This window comes from Balaenoptera borealis (assembly GCF_965194805.1).
Source record: "Balaenoptera borealis genome assembly, chromosome: 9".
Classification (NCBI taxonomy): Eukaryota; Metazoa; Chordata; class Mammalia; order Artiodactyla; family Balaenopteridae; genus Balaenoptera; species Balaenoptera borealis.
Window position 1 is genome coordinate 69,200,469 of NC_138873.1, and position 21,350 is coordinate 69,221,818.

Genomic DNA, 21,350 nt, shown 5'->3' on the forward strand with positions numbered 1-21,350 from the left:
TAAAAGCAAGTGAAGTTAAGTGCCAGAGAGGATATATAAAAGAACCTAGAATGGAAGTTGAAGGAGGCTTCTACACGAACATGAAACTACCCCGCTGCGTCACACCCCGGTCTCAAGACCGGCTGACTACCTCTAGTCCACCTATCTGTTAAAAACTTAAATGTAAAATATAAAGCTCTTTTTTTGGAGAAAAGGGGAAGAGAGATGAGAAAGAAGGAGAGAGAGAGGGGGGGGAGGTAGGAAGGAAAAGGAAAGGAGAAGAGAGAAGGGTGAAGGGACGAGGGGAAGAACAAAAACATACCATCTAGTAAACCTTTAAATACGTGTAAGGTGACCATTGGCATTTGTCTCAAGCCTGAAGATGCTGACAACAATAACAAAATATTACCTGTTTTTCTTCATTTATTTCCCACAAGGAGGTGACAATTATCCTCCAGGACTGGTTACATGGCGACACCCGGCTGCAAGGAGGCTGGGAAATAACTAAGCACATTGCCTTCTCTGAATCAGGAGCAAAGGGACATTAAGGTTGGGGTAGGCTAAGATGGCCCTTGCCACACACAGCTAATGTGACTGTCACCTCATTGTGGTGAGCGAATATTTTTCACCCAAGCCAGGGATCTGATACCACAGGAAATTTAAGAAGTATTCAGAGCCACAAGTATGTGACTGGCCAAAGTATTTTGGTAGATGGACATTAGTAAACATTAGTGCATTAAATAGAAATGAATGTAGATAAAATACACTGCTCTTTTAAGCCATGCAAAAGAATGTGACATTAACCTTGAAAGAACAGCAGTAGTCTGGAACTAAACAAAACATAATTTATTAGAGGAGCTCTTTTGAAATCGAAAACAATTTAAAAAGTGCTGATAACCCAGACAGCTACTAAGTAACTAAAGGGCAAGATACGCTGGACAAAGGGATTATTCATGTCCCAGGCTGATGGAGCGATATTTCATCACTCTACTCAGAATGGCATGCAACTTAAAACTTATGAATTGTTTATTTCTGGAATTTTCCATTTAATATTTTCAGACCGCAGTTGACTGCAGCTAGCTGAAACCAGGGAAAGTGAAACCTGGGATAAGGGGGGACTACTATACTCACAGCGCAGCAAATGGCATGAGCTCCATGTTGGTGTCACTTCTCCCTGCCTCTCGCATCCAGTGAGAGCATCGCGGAGGGGCCCCAGTGAATGCTGCACACACACTGGGTGGTGTCAGAACTGAAGAACCCTGAGCATTTGTATTGGACAGTAAGCAAATCTCCTCTGCCCCAGAAGAGGGCACTCTCTTCCGAGGCTGTTTGCTATACACACATGCTTGAAAAGCCAGTTCAGAACAGGAGGGCAGATATGCCTCTGCTCACAAGAAATGCAGAACATGAAAAACACCCATGGAGAATTGCCTCCCAACATCCAGTGCCTCTCTCTTCTTGGTATTCTCTTATTTGTTTACTTTTTTATTGTCCTTTGCTCCCACCAGAACATGAGCTCCTTGAGAACAGAGACCTTCTCTGCTCCGTCTCTGCTCTTCCCCCTACTGTCTAAAACAGCACTTAGCAGATAGTAGAAGTTCAGTAAATACACGTTGACCAAATAAATCTCTCACAATCTTACTTATCCTTCAAGATGCAGCTTACCCAGCCTTCAAAGGAGCCATACCAGATCCCTGGAATTGAGATTTAGTGTTTAGGCATCTGGGCTTTCATAATACTTATCCTTTAAGCATGGCTCTTGGAGTTGAACCTTTTGTGTTATAATTCTTTTTGTTCATGTTTGTTTGACTAGTCTGAAAAATTTCTGAAGGCAGGGATGGAGTCTTATTTATAGGGCTTAGACTAGGTTGAAGCAATTGAAGCACCTCGGGTGCAAAATTTAAGGAGGCACTCACTCTCATGTTCATGCAGGTGTCCCAGGTACCTTGCTTGCCTCACCCTCATCCAGCCCTGTTTATTTATCTTTATGTCCTCAGAACCCACTAGGGTGGCTCTCGTCTAGTAGATCACCAATGTTTTTTTCCATTAAAATGAATAGAATTTAAAGGATCACAAACAAAAAGTGTTTGAGACCTGTGTGTTTGGCACCTGTATCTGGTATTGCCCCTTGGCCCCTTCAGAGTCAGGCCACACCGCTGTGTTTCACTTTGTGGCACAGAGGCTGACTTGTATGAGCTGCACCAAAAGGCATTCTTGCCTCTAGCTTCTAGTTGGGCTTGGTCGGGGGGCACTCCCAGTAGGAGTTGGAAGGGCAGGAGGAGAATGTGATATATACTCCCCCAAATCCCTCCCTGCAAGGTCACCTTGGATTGAATGTGTCCCCAACAAGGACCTAGCTCTCGTCAGTCAGTCCTGTCTCCTAGTCACAGTTACTCTCTTAGGTTTCAGTAGCTGCTTCCCCGCCTTGCTCCTTCCTGCCTGTGATGGTGACGGCTCCCCACTCTGGCTAGCTCTGGAATGCATTCCCAAATCTTTTTGTCTCCCTCAACACTGCCTGCACTTTTTTAGGAGTTCATTTATTGAAACTCTTTCAGTTACCTTATTTGAGTGTTATTATTTTTTTCTACTGGGTCTCCAAAAGACTGCAATATTGGACCGCAAGAGACTTTACAATAAACATGGGAAAAAGCAAAGATATGAAATATACCACTTAAATGTTTTAAATATAAAAGATGCCATTTTAAAAGAAAATTTGACAGCAACTATATGGCATTTTATTGATTTCAACCACATGGATTTAATTTCAATGGATCATGATACCTAAAATTGATGAAGTAATGAAATTAGGCCAAAGGGGAACTTGTTTGAAGGCCAGGAAGATTGGTGATGTGTTATGGATGATGGATGCCGGGAGGGGTGGGGGGTATTTTTATAATTCACCTTTACGTCACTAATAAGTTAATAGCAAATATATATATATCAGAATTAAAATGCTCAATTATAAGATTACAGAAGACCTTAGATGACTCCAAGAATTATTAGGGCATGCAGACTTTAAAGAGTCTGGAAACTAAAGGATGCTATTCAAAATTTGTAAAATTATTTTAATGATTAACATTATAATCATGAACAGTCTTAATACAAAGTGGCATAAATGGTCCCAGCTAGTAAAAGGAAAGCTTTGATTGCATAGAAAATGGCTAAAGTTGATATACTGTTTCATCTGGGAAACTCAATTACCAAAAAGTAGAAGAGCATATTGATTAATAGGTGGTTTTAACAATGGTTTTATGCTTTGGTCTCTACAAATAGAGTGAGAGGTGATGGAATTTGCTAATTAAATTCATAACATCTTAATAAGCCCAGAGAATTTTGGAATAATAGGAGGCTTATTCTGATGTGGAGCTGACATGTTACTTTAGATTCTGTCTCTTCTAATGGCGTCATTAAAAAAAAAATCTTTGGATAAAATGGGAAAGGCAGTTCCTTAACCCCTTTTTCCCTACAAGTAATTGCCTACAGAAAGAATGTGATTGCCTGTTAAATTTTAAGCTTCTTTAGAAGATACAGAGTCAAATTGAATTGTTATGCAGATAATTGAATCCTGAGACTTTCTCTTTATGCAGGGAATCCAAAAAATTGATGTGCGAGGATGAATTATCCTGGTTAGGGTCTCATTTCTGGACTTTGCTTTAGTAATTGCAGGTTAAAATTCACCTGACATTTATTGAACAGCAGCTGATTCCAAGGTATCCCATATGCTGTCTCAGCTAATCTTCCTAACACCTTTGTAGTATAGGTATCAATTGCACCTTACAGATGAGGAGACTCAAGTTCACGGAGGTTTATAACTTGCCATGGAGTTGCACTTGAACCCACACCCCGTTACTTTAAGTCCCGCACAGTTTCCTCTAAAACATATGGACAAATAAATGAGAAATGAAACTTGAACATGGGTGTCAAAGCCGCAAACTCCAAGTAAACACCAGCAGCCCAGGAATGAATTTGCGCCTCCAAAGTTGTCGCTGAAAACGCCTTGAATTTTGCTGAGGCGTCTATCCTTGGGCTCTCAGAGTAGAGGGGAGAGTAAGTTTACATTAAACCTGCTTTGTTTTTCTTGTGTGTTACCTGTCACTTTCTCTGGAAACTATTTACAATTTTTTACCTGATTTTTTTTGAGAACTAAAGGGAATGTGACAGGAAATGGTCAGCAGTTAAAAAGTGACTCATGGTTATCTAAGGAATATGGAGAGACTTTCCAGAAGACTACATTTGCCTTTGCCGGTATACAGATAAACATTTGATTTTACATATAGAAGATCAAAACTGAAAGGGAACAAACAACAATTTAAAATTCTAATGCCTGAAATATTACTCAGCCATAAAAAGAAACGAAATTGAGTTATTTGTAGTGAGGTGGATGGACCTAGAGTCTGTCATACAGAGTGAAGTAAGTCAGAAAGAGAAAAACAAATACCGTGTGCTAACACATATATATGGAATCTAAAAAAAATGGTCATGAAGAACCTAGGGGCAAGACGGGAATAAAGACGCAGACCTACTAGAGAATGGACTTGAGGATACGGGAAGGGGGAAGGGTAAGCTGGGACAAAGTGAGAGAGTGGCATGGACATACATACACTGCCAAATGTAAAATAGATAGCTGGTGGGAAGCAACTGCATAGCACAGGGAGATCAGCTCTGTGCTTTGTGACCACCTAGAGGGGTGGGATTAGGAGGGTGGGAGGGAGACGCAAGAGGGAGGGGATATGGGGATATATGTATACATATAGCTGATTCACTTTGTTATACAGCAGAAACTAACACAACAATGTAAAGCAATTATACTTCAATAAAGATGTTAAAAAAAAAATTCCAATGCCTGAGAAAAAAAATGTATCCAAAGAGATAATTCCTCAGGCGTTTACTGTCTCTTATTCACAGAGAAAAGAATGCATACGATTGAAAATCTATGAGAAAAGTGAAAGAAGCAGGAGGTGGAGAGAGACGGAACAGAATAGCTGTTGTCTAGAAGAGAGCAGATGCTTCTCGGTTGGTAAGAACACCACTCGCATTCCAGTGGCGTGTGACTTAGTAGAACCAAAATAAATGACATATTGGTCCAGAGAGAAAACTGCCACAAGGGTAAGCCGGCCAGAAAACTGAAGAGCTATAGAATGTGTTCAAGGAAACGTGATTTTCATTTGCATTTTCCCCTTGGTTTGACTTTGTACCTCACACCCCTAATCTCCTGCACACTGAGCAGTGAAATGAGCTGCTTTCTAGACTCTTCCAGCACCCCACCCAAACACTGGCTCATAAGCACCCAACAGAAACCAATCTGTATAAAAGCCCCCGAAACCCCAGAAAGGTTCATTATGTTCTTTGCCTTGTGAGATATTTCTCATCCCGCCTTCTCGCCTTTCTCAGTCCAAAAATTGCTATGGCTTTCATTAGAAATAGTCTTCAATAAAACCTATACTTTTTTTTCTTCATTTTTTTTCTCCAAGAAACCACTAGCGTAAAACTCTTACAAAGAAGGATCAACTAGTCTTTCTAGGTAAACCTACTAGAAAGAGGCAGTTTCTCTGTTATTCCTTCTTCAGTTGTTTAACCAGTGCCTTGTCATTTCCACACACCCTGTCAGGGGCTGGGGGTCCTGAGGAGCGGCGTGATGCGGCTTTCAGCCTAGAAGGGAAGATAGGACGCACAGTACACTGTAGTTAGGGCGCCTCACAGATGGGAACATCGGTGTAAGAGAGCACAAACATGGAAGCTTGAAAGTTTTATAATGATTTAAACTATGCTGTTTCGTGATTGGACGGCGGCGCTGTGTCTTGCAGATACACGTGTTACAAATGCTGACTGGGCTCTGGCTGCAGAGTGTTGCCTGCAGCCCTCCCCTGCCCGCGATTCTGAGGTCACTTCTGCACAGACTGAAAGTGGCCTTTGTTACGGGGGTGGCTTTGGTAAGCAAGGCTCCTTTACAGTGAAGAGAAACTGCCCCTCACCTGAGCAGTTTCCAGGTGAGCCAGCACCTGACTCACCTGTCACAGCTTCTTACTACGTCCCTTTAAATGTAGTGAGTTCTTTTTTTTTTTTTTTTAACTTTTTTGGGGAGCACACAAATGAGAAAAATGCCCACAAGTATTTAACACGAAGTGTACTCTAATTTGTATCGTGTCTGTGTCAGAGGAGGTACCTCAGGCAATGGGCAAGAATGAGGTCAGAGTCCTGAAAAGACTCCTAAGCACAGAGGAGAGAGATTTTCCTTCTTTCCCTAAATGATTTCTCCTTCTGTGAAGATTTCAAAGTGGAGGATGCAGTCCCCCGCTACCAGCACTGCCCCCAAGTTCAGTGTCAGCTGCTGCTGCTTCCTCGGAGGAAGGGGCCATGGGGTGGGGAGGGGGAAGCAGGAGTGGGGAGTATCACTCAGCGTCTCCTCCCTGAGCCCTCTTCCCACTGCAGGCGTGGCAAATAGGGGTATTCCGCGCCTCCTTGCCATCCATTCATTCTACTTTCTGTGCCTTGCGAAAAGTCCCAGAAGGTCACCAAGTGTATCATCCATCATGGCATCTTGCCAGAATACTCTCAACCCTACTGAAGGAAGACATGCGGTCATTAAGCGCTTTCAACACGAGGAGGAGGAACCAGATTATATATGAACCAAATGGCTTCTCTTGGCCAGGAGGGATATTAATCTTGAAATGGATTTCCTAGAGGCTGTTGCAGGATCTTCCTGCTTGGACACCTTGAAGGAGAGAAGTGGTACCATCATGTCTAATGCTAGATGGGCGTTGGAGGGAAGGACCGGGAGGTAAGCAGCGTAGCTCCCAAATTTTCTTCCCACTTTAGACGTCTATTAAACTTCTATTAGATACTGGTCACAAGTGCTTTTGAGAAAGTATTAGACATGAAGTGAAACAAATTGCTAATCGTTTACCTTCACTCAGATCACCTGTGGGTGTACATCAGTAGTTGATGAGAAATAACAAAACTAATGGAAACTGTCTACTGAAGAGAAATTGCTACCTACCTCTCTGCTCCCTGTAGGCTTTCATAACCAGGAGAATCAGTTACCAGAAAGCCTGCTGGGGAAAATAAAGTTAAGGGACAAAAACAAGAAGAAATAATCTTTAAGTCAGTGACCCCATTTTAACCCCTTCTAAACAACCACAATTGTGCTCAACATTTCTATCGACTTAAATGAAAATGCAAATTGGGCCCCTAGTTCCCATTGATTAATCACACTGAGAGACAGATCAGCCAAGAACCCAACTGAATTAAAAGGCTTCTTTGTTTGCTGAACAAGATAAATAAAACCTAGGAACAATCCTTTAACATAGACAGTTATGACTCAGTTGTGAACACTCAGCACAAAATGATCCTGAGACGATGGAGAGAAATGACAGCTATCATTACTATTGTTACCATCATTAGTTACTATTATTATCACATTTTACAAAAAGCTCATGGAAAAAGAAAAGTAGATGTGCCACAGTAAAACTTATCTGGAGAATTTAAAATATAGTTAGAGAAAAAAGAATTCAGCCTTCCCCAATTGTGCTCTAATTAAATGAATGTTTAATACATTCTGCTAACGTAATTTTTTGGCCTATGACTGTAACTAAAAGGTTAAAAGGACTTGTACATTTTCTGAAAAGGAAAAGGAGATAAAGAAGTCAGGATACTACTGCAGCAAAATAAATACCGTTCTAGTTGATAATTATCTATCACACAATACAGTAACTTTCAATTAACTTGGTCACAGTTTAATTAAAACCTAAGTTTTCTTTGATCATCTCTCCAGGAAGCTAGTAATTTGCATTTGCATTGTGCTTAGACTGTGTATTTTGTTCTCCCCGGGTTGTTATTACCAGGTAATTCAATAATGATTGCTTGTGACTAGGCCCTGATAGTCACAGAATTTATCACCTCACTAGTGAGTGACCTCTGCTCAGTTTCCTTAGGTTTCTCTGACTTGCCTTATTCACGAGGCAGTCTTTTTTTTTTTTTTTTTTTTTTATTTATTTATTTATTTTTGGCTGTGTTGGGTCTTCGTTTCTGTGCGAGGGCTTTCTCTAGTTGCGGCAAGCGGGGGTCACTCTTCATTGCGGTGCGTGGGCCTCTCACTGTCACGGCCTCTCTTGTTGCAGAGCACAGTCTCCAGATGCGCAGGCTCAGTAGTTGTGGTGCATGGGCTTAGTTGCTCCGCGGCATGTGGGATCTTCCCAGACCAGGGCTCGAACCCATGTCCCCTGCATTAGCAGGCAAATTCTCAACCACTGTGCCACCAGGGAAGCCCGAGGCACTCTTGTTCCAGGAGGCCAAATACAGTTTTCAGTGGCGAAGGACAGCACCTGTCTTTAGATGGCTCATAAGTTAGTGGTCCTACAAGGGGTTATTACATTGCATTATACATTATGGACTGCATGTATCAGGAAAAGCAAACAAGAAAACAAACAAACGAAAAGCAAGGTGCTGTCCTCTCCCTGATGATGTCTGTGGTCTGGTTTAGGAAGGCATGTGGCTGTCTCATCCCCTCATAAGGGCCTCCCAGCCAGACTTGCCTCCTCGAGCCTCTGCTGCCTACCACAGACCCACCTGGTGCTCCTCCACCTGGTCAGCCTCCCTAAGACGACTCTGATCCTGTTGTATGCTCCGCAGGACAGCCGAGTCCAGATTCTTCAACTGTTCGAATCTACGTAATATGGTCCCAGTTACATAATCTCTTCTCCAGCCTCGCCCTCCACACCACGGGATGATGCTGGCTCCTGCCTCGTCACCACCTGAGCCATCACCTCCCCCTCCTCTGTGGAGTCATATGCTACCTGTACTGCAAGTTCTCCTCCTCCACAAAACTTGTCAGAACATCCTAGTCCTCAGCTCTCTCCCCCTCCCTTTCCCACTCATGGGACTTTCTGCTTTGGCAGAGATGTCACTTAGCAATCAGTCTACCAAATTAAATCATTGGTTTCCCGCGTAGAAGCCAGGATTTACACCTTCTTCATATCCCTAGGCCCTACCCCAGCACTGTTTTTCCCTAGCTAATATTTCTTAACAAATGATCATAAGTCATGATGAGAAAAATAGTAAATAATTGAGGATGATTTAATGCCTTAAAACATTCCTGATATGTTGACACATACAACAGTTATATTTTAAATTTACTTATGTCTCACCTCTCCAAACTACACTATATTTTCTCTGAGAATCTAGAGCATGTCTTCCACTTTTTTGTTTTATTCCAAATTTTTAGTCCAGCACTGTGCAAACTGTAGAGATTTACTAAATAATTGCTGATTTAATTTAATTAATTTGGTATAGCTGACACAAATATCTACAAAATGAAACACAAATATCTATGCCACTGCTAAAGACTGTAAGTTAATTACCATCCTTCAACAATGTTAGTAGACTGTCCTTGCATTGACATTTCACTGCTCAGTCTCATGGGTTATTTAATTAATAGCTACTTGCCCATGAGAATCCATTAACATATCAAAATTGTTTTTTCTGAGACTTACCAAAAAGAATAAATTGTACACGTGTTTACTCTGTGACTCTTAATTGTATTACTTTAAGAGGCATAACATCTGTTTGACAACAATGTAGGAGTCCCTAATAAGATAACAACGTGTACAAAACATTAGGTATATAACTCCTTTGTAAATATAAGCATAATACATGAATTTGCTGATGGTTTAAATCTCTTCTGAAGTAAATAAAGGTAAAATAAATCAATTTGATTTTGTAGGACTTGGTCTTGCTTAGATAATAAATATAAAAATGCAGGAAGATACTCTAGGGTTAGTGTTAATTGTGTTTCTAGGAGTTTCCTTGATTTAGTTACAGGTTCTTTACTTGTTTCTTAGAGTTTCTGTTGGTCTTTGCTTCTGGCACATTAGAGGAAGATGACTTTGGTTAATATGTGTTTCTTGGCTGTAATGAAGTTCTGTATTGGAATCATCTTAGCTTCTACTGCCTACAAACAATCCATTCTCTATTGAAGTGAGAGCCTGCTAAGAAAAAAGAAAACTAAAGAGCAGCAGGCAAAATAGATCAATGTTCAAGCCTACCTAGTAAGCAAATGAACCAAGCCACTGCCTTGAATTGGGGCAGATTGAGCTTAAAATGGCTGCCCTGAGACACATTGAAGAACTGATGTTATTTGCTCTATTTCTTGGAATTCATGTACTGAAAGACTTTATCTTGAAGCAAACAACATAGCTAAACATGAACAAAGGAAACCATGGTCTTGTTTTTTATACAAGACTAAAATGCAGTCCACAGTCAGGCCTGTCACCACTCCTGTTTCACTTAGGACCAGATCCTTTAATGAAATTATTGAATTATTAAAGAAGCACTTCTCACCAGCCCATCAGTCACTGTTTAGGGATTTATATTTCACAAACAAAAATCAATAGTCTCGTGAGGACATTGCTGCTTATATTGCAGAGCAGCACCATCTGTCAACACTGAAACTTGGGAAAATTTTTATATGACATGCTATGGAAGCATCTTCTATGAAGAGACCTTAAAAAAATTTCGATGAGTGCCTCTTAACTACACCAAATTTGACACATTTAACAGTCTAAGAAAAGGGCATAGTTAATAAAACTCAACAGTAACATGCTCAGCAATCAAAGCCATCATGAATGCAAAGTATTCTTGCCACCTGGGTCAGCCAAACACAGGAAAACTACAGTGCAGGTTCAAATTCTGCAAAGGGCCAGCCCCCACTCCGCCACCAACCCGCACGATGCGCACACGCACACAAATGTGCATGTGCCTGTTCTGTGTGCGTTCAAGGCTATACATCAAAGGTCCAGGAGTGTAGAATCAAGCCACTCAACACAGATGTTTTTCTTACTCCAAGACCATAAATCATGGGGAGATGAATCTTCCTCAGAGGGTGAAGAGGAGGTGCCTCAGGAGACAGAATTTTTACCACGGAAGTCATGTGCAAGGTGGAAGCCAATTCTGATTGTAGAATTTCTCAAAATGGTAAAGATAATCTCCACAGAGATTTTCCTCAAGAACCACTTGACAAGTTGTTTAAATTCTGTGTCATTCAGGGTAAGAGTGTCACAGCAGATGTTTTTGGATACCAGGTTATAAAGAGTTGGTATGGAACCCACAAGAAAACATTTTCTACTTTTTCAACTCAAGGACGTGGTACAAAGGGTGCAATCGAATGTGTCTCTCCAAATTTTATATGTTGAAACCTAAACCCCAATGTGATTTGGGGTGATGGGAGGCGGGGCCTTTGGGAGGTGATTAGGTCATGAGGGTGGAGCCCTCATGGTTGGGATTAGTGCCCTTATAAGAGAGGCCCCAGAGAGCTCTTTTGCTCCTTCCACCATGTGAGGACACAGTGAAAAGAACCTATGAACCAGGAAGTGGGCTCTCAGCAGACACAGAGTCTGCAGACATCTTAATCTTGGACTTCTAAACCTCCAGAACCTTGAGAAATAAATGTTTGTTGTTTAAGCCACCCAGTCTGTGGTATTCTGTGATAGCAGCCCAAATGAACTAAGTCAGAAGGATTCTTGGGGAAGCATTTTACTCCACTGAGAATTTGTGGAAATCACTCCAACCATTAAACCATTGCAGCTTCAGATGGGTTTCGACAGATATTCCAAAATCTCTTTTAAGAACATCAAAGTGCGGGACTTCCCTGGTGGCACAGTGGTTAAGAATCCGCCTGCCAATGCAGGGGACGCGGGTTCGATCCCTGGTCCGGGAAGATCCCACATGCGGTGGAGCAACTAAGCCCGTGCGCCACAACTACTGAGCCTGCGCTCTAGAGCCTGCGAGCCACAACTGCTGAGCCCACGTGCTGCAACTACTGAAGCCAGTGCGCCTAGAGCCTGTGCTCCACAAAAAAAGAAGCCACCGCAATGAGAAGCTTGCGCACCGCAACGAAAAGTAGCCCCCGCTCGCCGCAACTAGAGAAAGCCCGCGCGCAGCAGTGGAAACCCAACGCAGCCAAAAAAAAAAAAAAAAGAAAAGAAAAGAAAATCTAAGTGTACAAGGTGAGCTTCTGTCCATTCTTTTGAACTCAGTCATTAGATTAGTATTCTTAGAGGAAAAAAGATGTAATGTTCTCAGACCTATTCAGTACACTGTACCAATGCTTGTTAGCTGTAGATTACTCAGTCTTTATGGATGTCTACAGTGTGTCAGGCATTATTTCAGGTACCTGGTAACACAGTGGTGAGCAAAGCGGACTAGATCCATGCCTTCATGGAGCTTCACGCTGGTTGGGGAAATGGACAGTAAGCATATAAATAAATAAATACTATTTGATACTCATAAATACTATAAATAAAATAGAGTAAAGCAATGCAGTGGTATTCTGAATTAAAAGAACCTTAAAAAAAAACAGTGAAGGACTGAATGTCAATATTATGACATAGTATGAGTGTGTTTCGTGTTTGGTAATTGCAATCATTGTTGCTTTTGTTGTGGTCATCCATTTACAATGCTTGGTGTCAGTTTATTTATCTCATAAAAATAAAATACTCTGTGTGTGTGTGTGAAAACAAAAAACAGTAAAAGTTCTTTGAGAGCAAAAACCCCTGTCCTGTTTATCCTAAGACCCCTGGAGTCTAATGCTATGCTTGGTACTTGGTAGGTGTGCACATTTTTTCCCCCTTTAACAGTTATCGAATTAATTCAAAATGCATAAAATATAAGACATTAACTGAAGCAGGAATTTCGAAAGAAGGGATTAGAAATTCACGGACAAAGCTTAAAATCCTTGGCAGTCAAAATTCTAATGCAAATGGCCAAGCACAGGGAAAGCACTTAGAGATGCTCTCTGCCAGAGGATGGAGCTTCCGGTCTTCCTCCGATCAGGGCACGGCACAAAAACCTCATCATCATCTAAACCCCAGTACACTCTGTGCTCACAGGAAGGAAGGGAGCATCGGCTTTACTTTGACTCAGATTTATTATGGCAGGACACCCAATTGCTTCATTACTACTAGACATGAGGGAGATTCCAGGATGAAACCTAGGTGTTAAAAGCCATTTGATGCTGAACTTTCAGCCACACCTCCTGAGGGGTCAACAGAGACACCAAGTGGGGAAAGAAGTCATCCTCCCATAGACAGCAGGCTGCTGGACCAGCATGCCTTCCAACTCACCAATCGATAGCACATTACAGGAACAGGCAGAAAGAGGCCACAGGTTCAAGGAGGAGGTGTTAAATCATTTATTTTTTTCTTTGGGTTATCGGTATTAGCTCCTACAGACATGTTTATTAGAGGAAGTAGGGTTTGATTGGTTTTGTAGTTCTTAGTTGTAGTAAGATCGTGTGTTTGTGTCACGTTAGTATCTATCTATTTTTAATAATAATTTTTTTAAATCTACAGTGTCCATAGAGCAGAGAAAATTTTTGCAAACTAATTAGGGCAGTATTTATATTGTGCTAGTAGTAGAAATTGTTCATTACAATTCAGGTTTCTTGTTTATTAGGATCATTAGTAGGAAATAACATCCTCACTTTTACAGGGCAGCCCTCTGTCATAGACAGAGCCCTGGGCCATGGGTCCTATATGCTCACTCATGCACTGGCTCTGTGACCACTGACTTCTTGGTCACATCTGGATTCAAATTTTGGCTCTTTTCTCTCTTAATTGCATGAGCTTTGGGAAATTACCCATCTTTTCTGAGCTTCTGCTGCCTCTTCCATAAGATGAGGATGACAATATGTACATCAAAGATTTTACGATAACTAAATAGCAAAGCATATTAGTTTGCTAGGGCTTCCATAACAAAATACCACAGACTGGGTGGCTTAAACAATAGAAGTCTCTCACAGTTCTGGAGGCTGGAAGTCTAAGATCATGGTGCTAATAGGGCTGGGTTCCTCTGAGGCCTCTCTTTGGTTTGCTGGTGGCCATCCTCTTGCTGCCTCTTGACATAGTCATTCCCCTGGGCACATGTGGATCACCAACCAGTGTCTCTTCCTCTTCTTATAAGGACACTAGCCATACTGGATTAGGGCCCCACCCTAATGGCCTCATTTTAACTTAATTACCTTTTTAAAGACCTTATCTCTAAATACAGTTACATTCTGGGAGTTGGGACTTCGACTGATGAATTTGGGGGGACACAACTCAGTCCATAACACAGTGTCTATAAGGTAATTAATAAATATCAGATTCCGTCCCCTTACCCTTCACAAATTAGGAGTTGTTCTAGATCAGCAGATCTCAAAGTGTGGCCATGGATCCTGAAGTTTAACAAGCTTCTTTCAAGGGCATTTGTGAGATCAAAACTATTTTCACAGTAATACTAAGATGGAGACATTATTTGCCTTTTTTTTCAATGTTGACTTTTGCACTGATGGTATTAAAGCAATGGTAGGTAAAACCATCAGCCCGTTAGTACCAGTCAAGGCAGTGGCACCAAACTTTGCTTGTAGTCATTGTCTTTTTCATGCATTCATGGTAAAAACAATTGCCAGCTTCACAAGAATGTCCTGGATGAAGAAGTCAGAGTTATTAATTTTGTTAAATCTTGATGCTTGAATATATGCATTTTTAATATTTTGTGTGATGAAATGGGATATGCACACATAAAGTATGTATGCCTCGTACTAAAGTACAATGGTTGTCTTGTATGGCTAAGGTGTGAGCTGACCTGGTGGCCATTTTCATGGAACACCAGCTTACACACTTGCCAACTTTGATTTGATGAAGTTTGACTTACAGACAAACAATGGTTATTGGGACACTGGTATTTGAGGACATTTTCTTGAAAATGAACTAGTGGACCTCTCAACTCAAGGGGAAAAAAACTATGTTTTTCAGTATTTGTTGCCAATAATAAAATTGGAACTATCAGGGAAAAATTGGAATTTTGGAAAACTCATATCTGCCATCATGAGCTTAACAACTTTCCAATGCTGAGAGATTTTCCTAATGTGACTGGGGATGATATTTTAAAATGCAATTTTTAAAATATTATATGAGGAAATGTGCCAAGATTTGGAAGATCTGCATAACTTAGTGAAATAATATTTTCCAAATGACCAAAGTATGCTTTCAAAACCATAAATGGGTAAAAAATTCATTCAAGATAGAAGGTAAACCAGTAGATTTTAAAGTAAAAATTTATTGATTTGATTTCAGATTCTATATCTTGTTGAGCTTTGGTGCGGTATCAAAGAAGAATATCTACAATTATGTGAAAACACTATTAAAATACACTTCTCTTTTCCAACTACATATCTGTGTAAAGTCACATATTTTTCATATACTTCAACCAAAACAACGTATCACAACAGTGATTGCAGATACAGGTGTCTATTAAGCAAGACATTAATTTACAAAAATGTAAAACAATGCCGTGATTCTTTTTTCTTTTGAAATGTGCAATTTATTTTTATTTATTTATTTCTTTTTAATTTTTTGGCCTCACCCTGAGGCATGTGGGATCTTAGTTTCCCCAACCAGGGATCCAACCCGCGGCCCCTGCACTGGAAGGCGGAGTCTTAACCACTGGACCACCGGGGAAGTCCCAATGCTATGATTCTTAATATACTTTTTTTTGCTTTGGAAAACATAGTTGTTTTATGATATTTATGTTACCACATGATGGGTTATTATTATTTTTAAGTGAATTAATACATATATATTTTAAACATCTCAGTTTTAACTTCTAATATAGCAAATATTTATAGGCATAACTCACATAAATAAGATTTCTTTAAGAGTTCTAAATTGTTTTAAAGAGTATAAATGGTTCCTGAGTCACGTCTTCCCATCCTCCCAAATACTGATAACTGCTGACGTAGATCAGTGTTTCCTAAGACACACTGCTGCTCATACATGAGATGGTTCTAATGGGGGTACAGGTAAATGTTAAAAAATTTTATAACTCCAAATTTATTTTAAATTTTTATGCAAATGATACTGGCTTACCATTTTTTAAATAATTTTATAAAGTTTCCTCTTTTCATACATTTATTTATATTAAAAAAAATCAGTTTAATGGAAACACACAAAAATGGTGATGGTTGTATGTGAATGACTGAAGCGTGGGAAATCCTGGTTCCCAGAATATGTTTTCAAAAGTGTATATTGCATAGGCTTATTTTTTCTAACTTAGGTCGTCTCACTCAACATTTTTACATATGAACGATACGAAGAAGCAGAATTTGCTTAGAAAACAAATTATTATCCCTGGCATTCAGACCACAAAGTTCCATTGGAGGCCTGGATAATTGGTTTGGCTTGGCTATCTACACTAACAATTTGAAGTGTCCATCTCATTCTGAGTTTTGTAGACTTAGTTCTAGTTACACAACAAGTAACATTACTTGGTGAAATAGAGACCATTACTCCCCAATTTACTTTAATCTCACCAACAAGCTATGTCAACCTCTGGGTTTCATTTGAACCAGGAAACATCCCAAACTCATGCTGTGTGGACCTTGCCTGATGATACCGCTCTTCACTTTCTAACTCCATGGACAGTGGCTTGGGAGCCCGTCTTGAGAAACAGGGGTGTCTAGGGGGTGGAGTGCTGAAGCCAGCATCAGGACACCTGATTTTGTCCTGAGGCCCGGACAAGTCAGCCTCTCCAGACCTGACTTTCCCTCTCTGCAAAACAAGGGTTTGAACTAAACGATCTTGCAGTTCAAACAGCCAGACCCAGAAGAAGACTCGAAATAGCTTCTGGGGAAGCCTTTTGTCTCAGAGACCCTGAAGGGATGGGAGCGTCCACCCCAATGAGGTGCCGCTCAGGCCTCTGAATGCCAGGCTGCCTTTACGGACTGGACTCCATTTCCATTTAGACTGTGTGATTTTATCTTAATCTGTGACTCTGCAGTGGCACCAGAACTTAACATAATTAAAGAAAGGGGGTGTATACGTCCGACGGGTGACAAGGCCTGGCTGCCTGAGCCCCAGAAACTGTGAGTTCTAACCTTGGCGCTGACGCTGTCTCGGGACACATCATGTACCCTTTCTAAAACCAAAATAGCTTCCGGCCCACAGCATTAGCCCATCTCCCAGGACTGTTGTGAGAAATAATTTCTAAAGATAGCACCGTAAAAGAGTTTGCAAAATGAAGTGCTAAACTGAAACTTGAGCAACACGCTGAGTATTCTTACCCCACGGAGCTAACTAATAAGTATAAATTTGCTATTAGTTGAAAAGTCCTTAAGAATATAACTACTTGATCAATACAACACCAGCATCCTGGCAAATTAGCGTGAAGCCACAGGCCTGAGACCTGAAAGAAATTAAATTGGTGCTTGATACAAATTGGACGGTGAGCAAGAAGATTTCTGGAAATTTCGAATCTAGCCCATGAACCCAGAACCATATTCTACACCTTCAGGGCTGGATGCACGTGATGACCGGTCCACATTGTGACACGTGTTACTCATACTATAGTAAATGTGCGAAGACTAACAAAAATGTTTTTTGTTAGCCCAGGAAATTCTAACATCTATCTGCAAGACTGACATGTGAAATGTGCTTTTATAATGGACTTGAGAAGCTATTTTACAAATGAAAATAAAAAGTGTTACCGTTATTACTCAAAATAAATTTATTGATACCTTTTTAAATAAGTTCATTTAAACTAGGCAATTTAAGAATTAACTAGAGGGAGGGAGGCAGGTGGGGAAAGAGAGCGAGAGTGCTCAGTTTATTTGGATGCTAGTTTGTTTTTTTCCTCTAAGTCCTGTACAGGGCAACTTAGCAGGAGAATTGCAATACCTATGGGGATGAAGGTGTGTGTATGTGTGTGGACAACACCCACGCAGAAATTGGGAAAGGAAAGCAGCTGGAATAGTCAATTGAGCTAGTCCTCCCTGGAGAGTTGCAGTCATTCGTCCACTGGCTGGTGGGTCAGTTTTTCTGTTTACCTTTTCTTGGTGATGAAAGCTAGCCACAGCTGTCTTTAGGGCAGCCTCCTTCAAGGAAGTGCTTCAATGCTGGCATAAGGAAAAGCCTGAATGAATGAATTATAAGAGTTTTGGTCACCTCTGTGTGTCTGTATACTCCCTCTCTGCCTGCCTAGCACATCTTGCAAACCCAGCAACAGTCCGTCCTAGGACAGCAGCAGCCTGCCTTGATTGCCCTGTGTTCTTTTGCTGGATACAAAGGGTTAGTCATGGTCAGATTCCCTCGCCTCATTTCCATGGAGTTAAACTAAATGACAGTCTGGCACTCTGTCTTGTCTCTCTGAGTCAGCAGGAAATGGCAGCGCCACTGAGACCAATCTGAAGGGAAAAGATACTTTCTGCTAGAACCAGCCTACCCAAACATTTCTTATTCCACAGGTAGTCAATGAAGTATTAATGACTTAGAGATTTAAAAGCCCCAAAACAAAGACCTTATTCCAGTCTTCACCTTCCAGGTTTGCCCTTTAGAGTACTTTGTACCTACAGGCAAATATAACTCGGGAAACAGACTCCAAATTAAGTTATCCTCTCAGAGTCTGAGCCATCTGAGCACAGGCTTGATGACACAAAGGGAGCAGGGTCTCCTTTCCAACATCTGCTCTACCCATCCAGCAAAGGACCGAAGATGACTGTTTGATCTGTTGACAGGGTACGTTCCTCTTGCCCATTATTCCACTGCAGTGAGCTGAAAAACAGCAGTTCTTTGCCACTTGCCAGGCTGCAATAAAAGAAAAGAAAACTCAAGGAGGAGGAGAAAAGGGAATCAGATGCTCTGATTATCAACCAAGTATGCACACAAAGCTCTCTGTGGAAAGCTTCGTTCTTTTATGGGCGTTAAATAAGGGTCATTTTAACAGCTGTTACTCTGACACTACTTGTTGGCATCTAAAAATATGTCAGAAGCTGTAATACAGACCAGGGATGAAACTTCCATTTTTTTCCCAAGGGTCTTCTCTTTTCTTCTGAAACCTAGTAACCCACAAATGATAACTTAATTCCTTGAGCAATGGAAATTAAGTCATTAGTCTTAATGTCCAGTTCACTAAAATGCATCAAATGACTAAGCATGTGATGCAAAATTGTCAGAGTGAGAGAAAATAACATACTTATATGTAATTTTTGAGAGGAGACAAACTGTTTGCAAGAAGTACCACCCCAGGCGCATTTAGTGAGTTTTGCTGGAGGGGTGGAGGTGGTGAATAGGTCCCCAGGGAATTTTTGTCTCCCTTTAGTCAGATGGTCTGTCTCTAAAACAGTACCCTGAGCAAACCGCCACCCTTCCATCAAAAAAAAAAAAAAAAAAGAAAAGGAAGTCAGAACCAAAGGAAGAATTCCTAAAAGTTAGGAAATTGAATGTTTATTTTTGCTATTGTTTTCATACTAAATAGGAACATGAAAGAAATCTTTCACTCAGCAACTGCATCTAATTTAATTTGAAGCTCCCCAAAGAGGAGTGAACAGGATGAGGAGCCATGAAACAGGGATGCTAATATTTTGTGAGGCATCTGGTACCGTTCCACCACCTAGAAATCTAAGAATCAAATTAGCAGATTCAATTCTGCCAGAGTGATCGAATTATTGTCAAAAGGATTTTGCAAAGCAGGCTCTTCCTTCCCAACATCTGCTCTACCTACCCATCCAGCAAAGGACCAAAAATGACCGTCTATTTGATTTGTTGAGAAGGGACACTTTGCCCGTTGCTGGTTGGTCCAGCTACATCCTGCACCTTTTAAGATTCTTGGTTATTGAATCAGTCAACAGAGAACACTAACAAACTAGTGCACCCGTTGGTCCATATAGAGGTGATTTAAATATTTTATTTGAGTCATAAAATATTGAATTGTAAAATTTTTACATATTTTGCAAATATGTTAAAAGTGTGTCAAGATTTCAAGCGAACACCCAAGCATCCCCTCCAGCAAATAAATAAAAGCAGTCCTTTTTTTTTGGCCATGAAAGGAAGAGTGATAAGGGTTACCCTGACATTCTACTCAGAAATTCTTAACCTGCTTGAGAAGTATAATTTAATCCTAAAAATTTGCAGAGGTTACTACGGAGGACTGCTGCTCATCCTTACCCTACTATTGGAATCAGATGACAGATTGCTGGGCAAAATCTGTTAGGCAAAAAAGCTGAAACGAAAAGTTGCCAGGTGCTTGACTTGCCAATGTCTTGGGAGAGGTAAGGAATGAAAGAGCATTTATTTGTCTGGGATCGAATGTGTATGCTTTGGCCTTTTCATAGAGTAATTTCTCTTCCCTCCAACCAAAATGGAAGCTGGAGTTCCAGTGTACATCAATCATACTGGATTCGAAGACAACTGACTGGAAACTGACCAGTGAGGATGTGGCTTGTGTAGCTCAAATTTATGACGGTGCATCTGCTCTGAGTGGTGTCTTGATTGGAAGCCAGGAACTCTTCCGTCAGCCACATCCATATGCTATGCATGTGTTCACTGCTACGCACATTTTTTAAATTTAGCTCTTGTGGGTACATGTTATACACTTTTCCCCTGTACGTGATTTTCTAAAATATGCTTTAGAAAATATACACAATCTTTTTAAAGTCTTTGCTGACTCACTGGGGGTTCTTTTGAATGTTTTCCTTTTGCAAGCCTTGAGTTAAGTAGTCAAAAGTGTACAACTAAACCTCCTTTTGGTCTGCTAAGATCAAAACCTACTGCTTAGTCTAATGCAGCTATTATGTGATGACCCAATAGAAAATTTCTTTTTTTTCTATTTAGAAGCAAACTATTGCTGTTTTTGGTGGACTATAAGTTGGTGAGAAAAGATAAGGAGACACTCATCGTGTCCAGTTTGGGGTCGGCTTATTTGTGAGTCTTCTAAACATGTTTCGTCTTAAAGTTTAGCCAAAGGACAGCAGAGGTTTCAATACTGCACTTGTCAGTACTGCCTAGGAAGTGTCTCCTTGAAGCCTGTGATGTAGGAGATGGAGACTCAGATATTTCTGGTTAAAAATTCAAGCAAATGTGTTACCCAGCAGATTAACTTCCACTGCTCTTTTTTTCACATGTCTGAGTAGTCAGTCAAAGTCATCACCCAGGTCAGGCGCTCCTGGAACAAGATTGAGAAATACAAACTCCACTTGTTGGCTGCAGCATTCCTGGAAGCCTGGGCTTTCATCCAGCGGACATTTAGTGATTAAATTTATCATCTTTTTGTACCTTGGAAAACAGTGTCATCATAACTGTGGATGTTTATAAATATGTTCTTATTTAGCATTTAAATGAGCACTTTCAAAACATTCAATTTGTGTTTCACTTGACCCTGAAATCAAAGTTCTATTTTTCTTCTCCTATATAGGCAGATAAGATGCCTGTGCTTTCTTGAGGTCCCGGACTATGCTTTCTTTCATTTTGATTTTTTCTTCCTCCTTCTGATTTTGCTTTCTCCATAGCATCTATACTCCTATGCAGACAGAAAGCATTCTTAATTAGTACCAAGCTTGAGATTTGGGA

At 40.7% G+C, this 21,350-nt stretch overlaps 1 protein-coding gene across 13 annotated transcripts in view; it reads right to left on the reverse strand.

Annotated features, from left to right (window-relative positions):
- The window catches only part of SPACA1 (sperm acrosome associated 1), a 203,611-nt gene that overhangs the window by 40,165 nt on the left and 142,096 nt on the right, over positions 1-21,350 (reverse strand). For 8 of the 13 annotated variants that reach the window (XM_082406000.1, XM_082406004.1, XM_082406006.1 and 5 more), the window contains one exon: positions 5,511-21,300. The exons of 3 other annotated variants lie outside the window; for them this stretch is intronic. The gene's annotated coding sequence lies outside the window, so the exon portion shown is untranslated. 2 more of the 13 variants (XM_082406007.1, XM_082405996.1) reach the window with 2 other exon arrangements.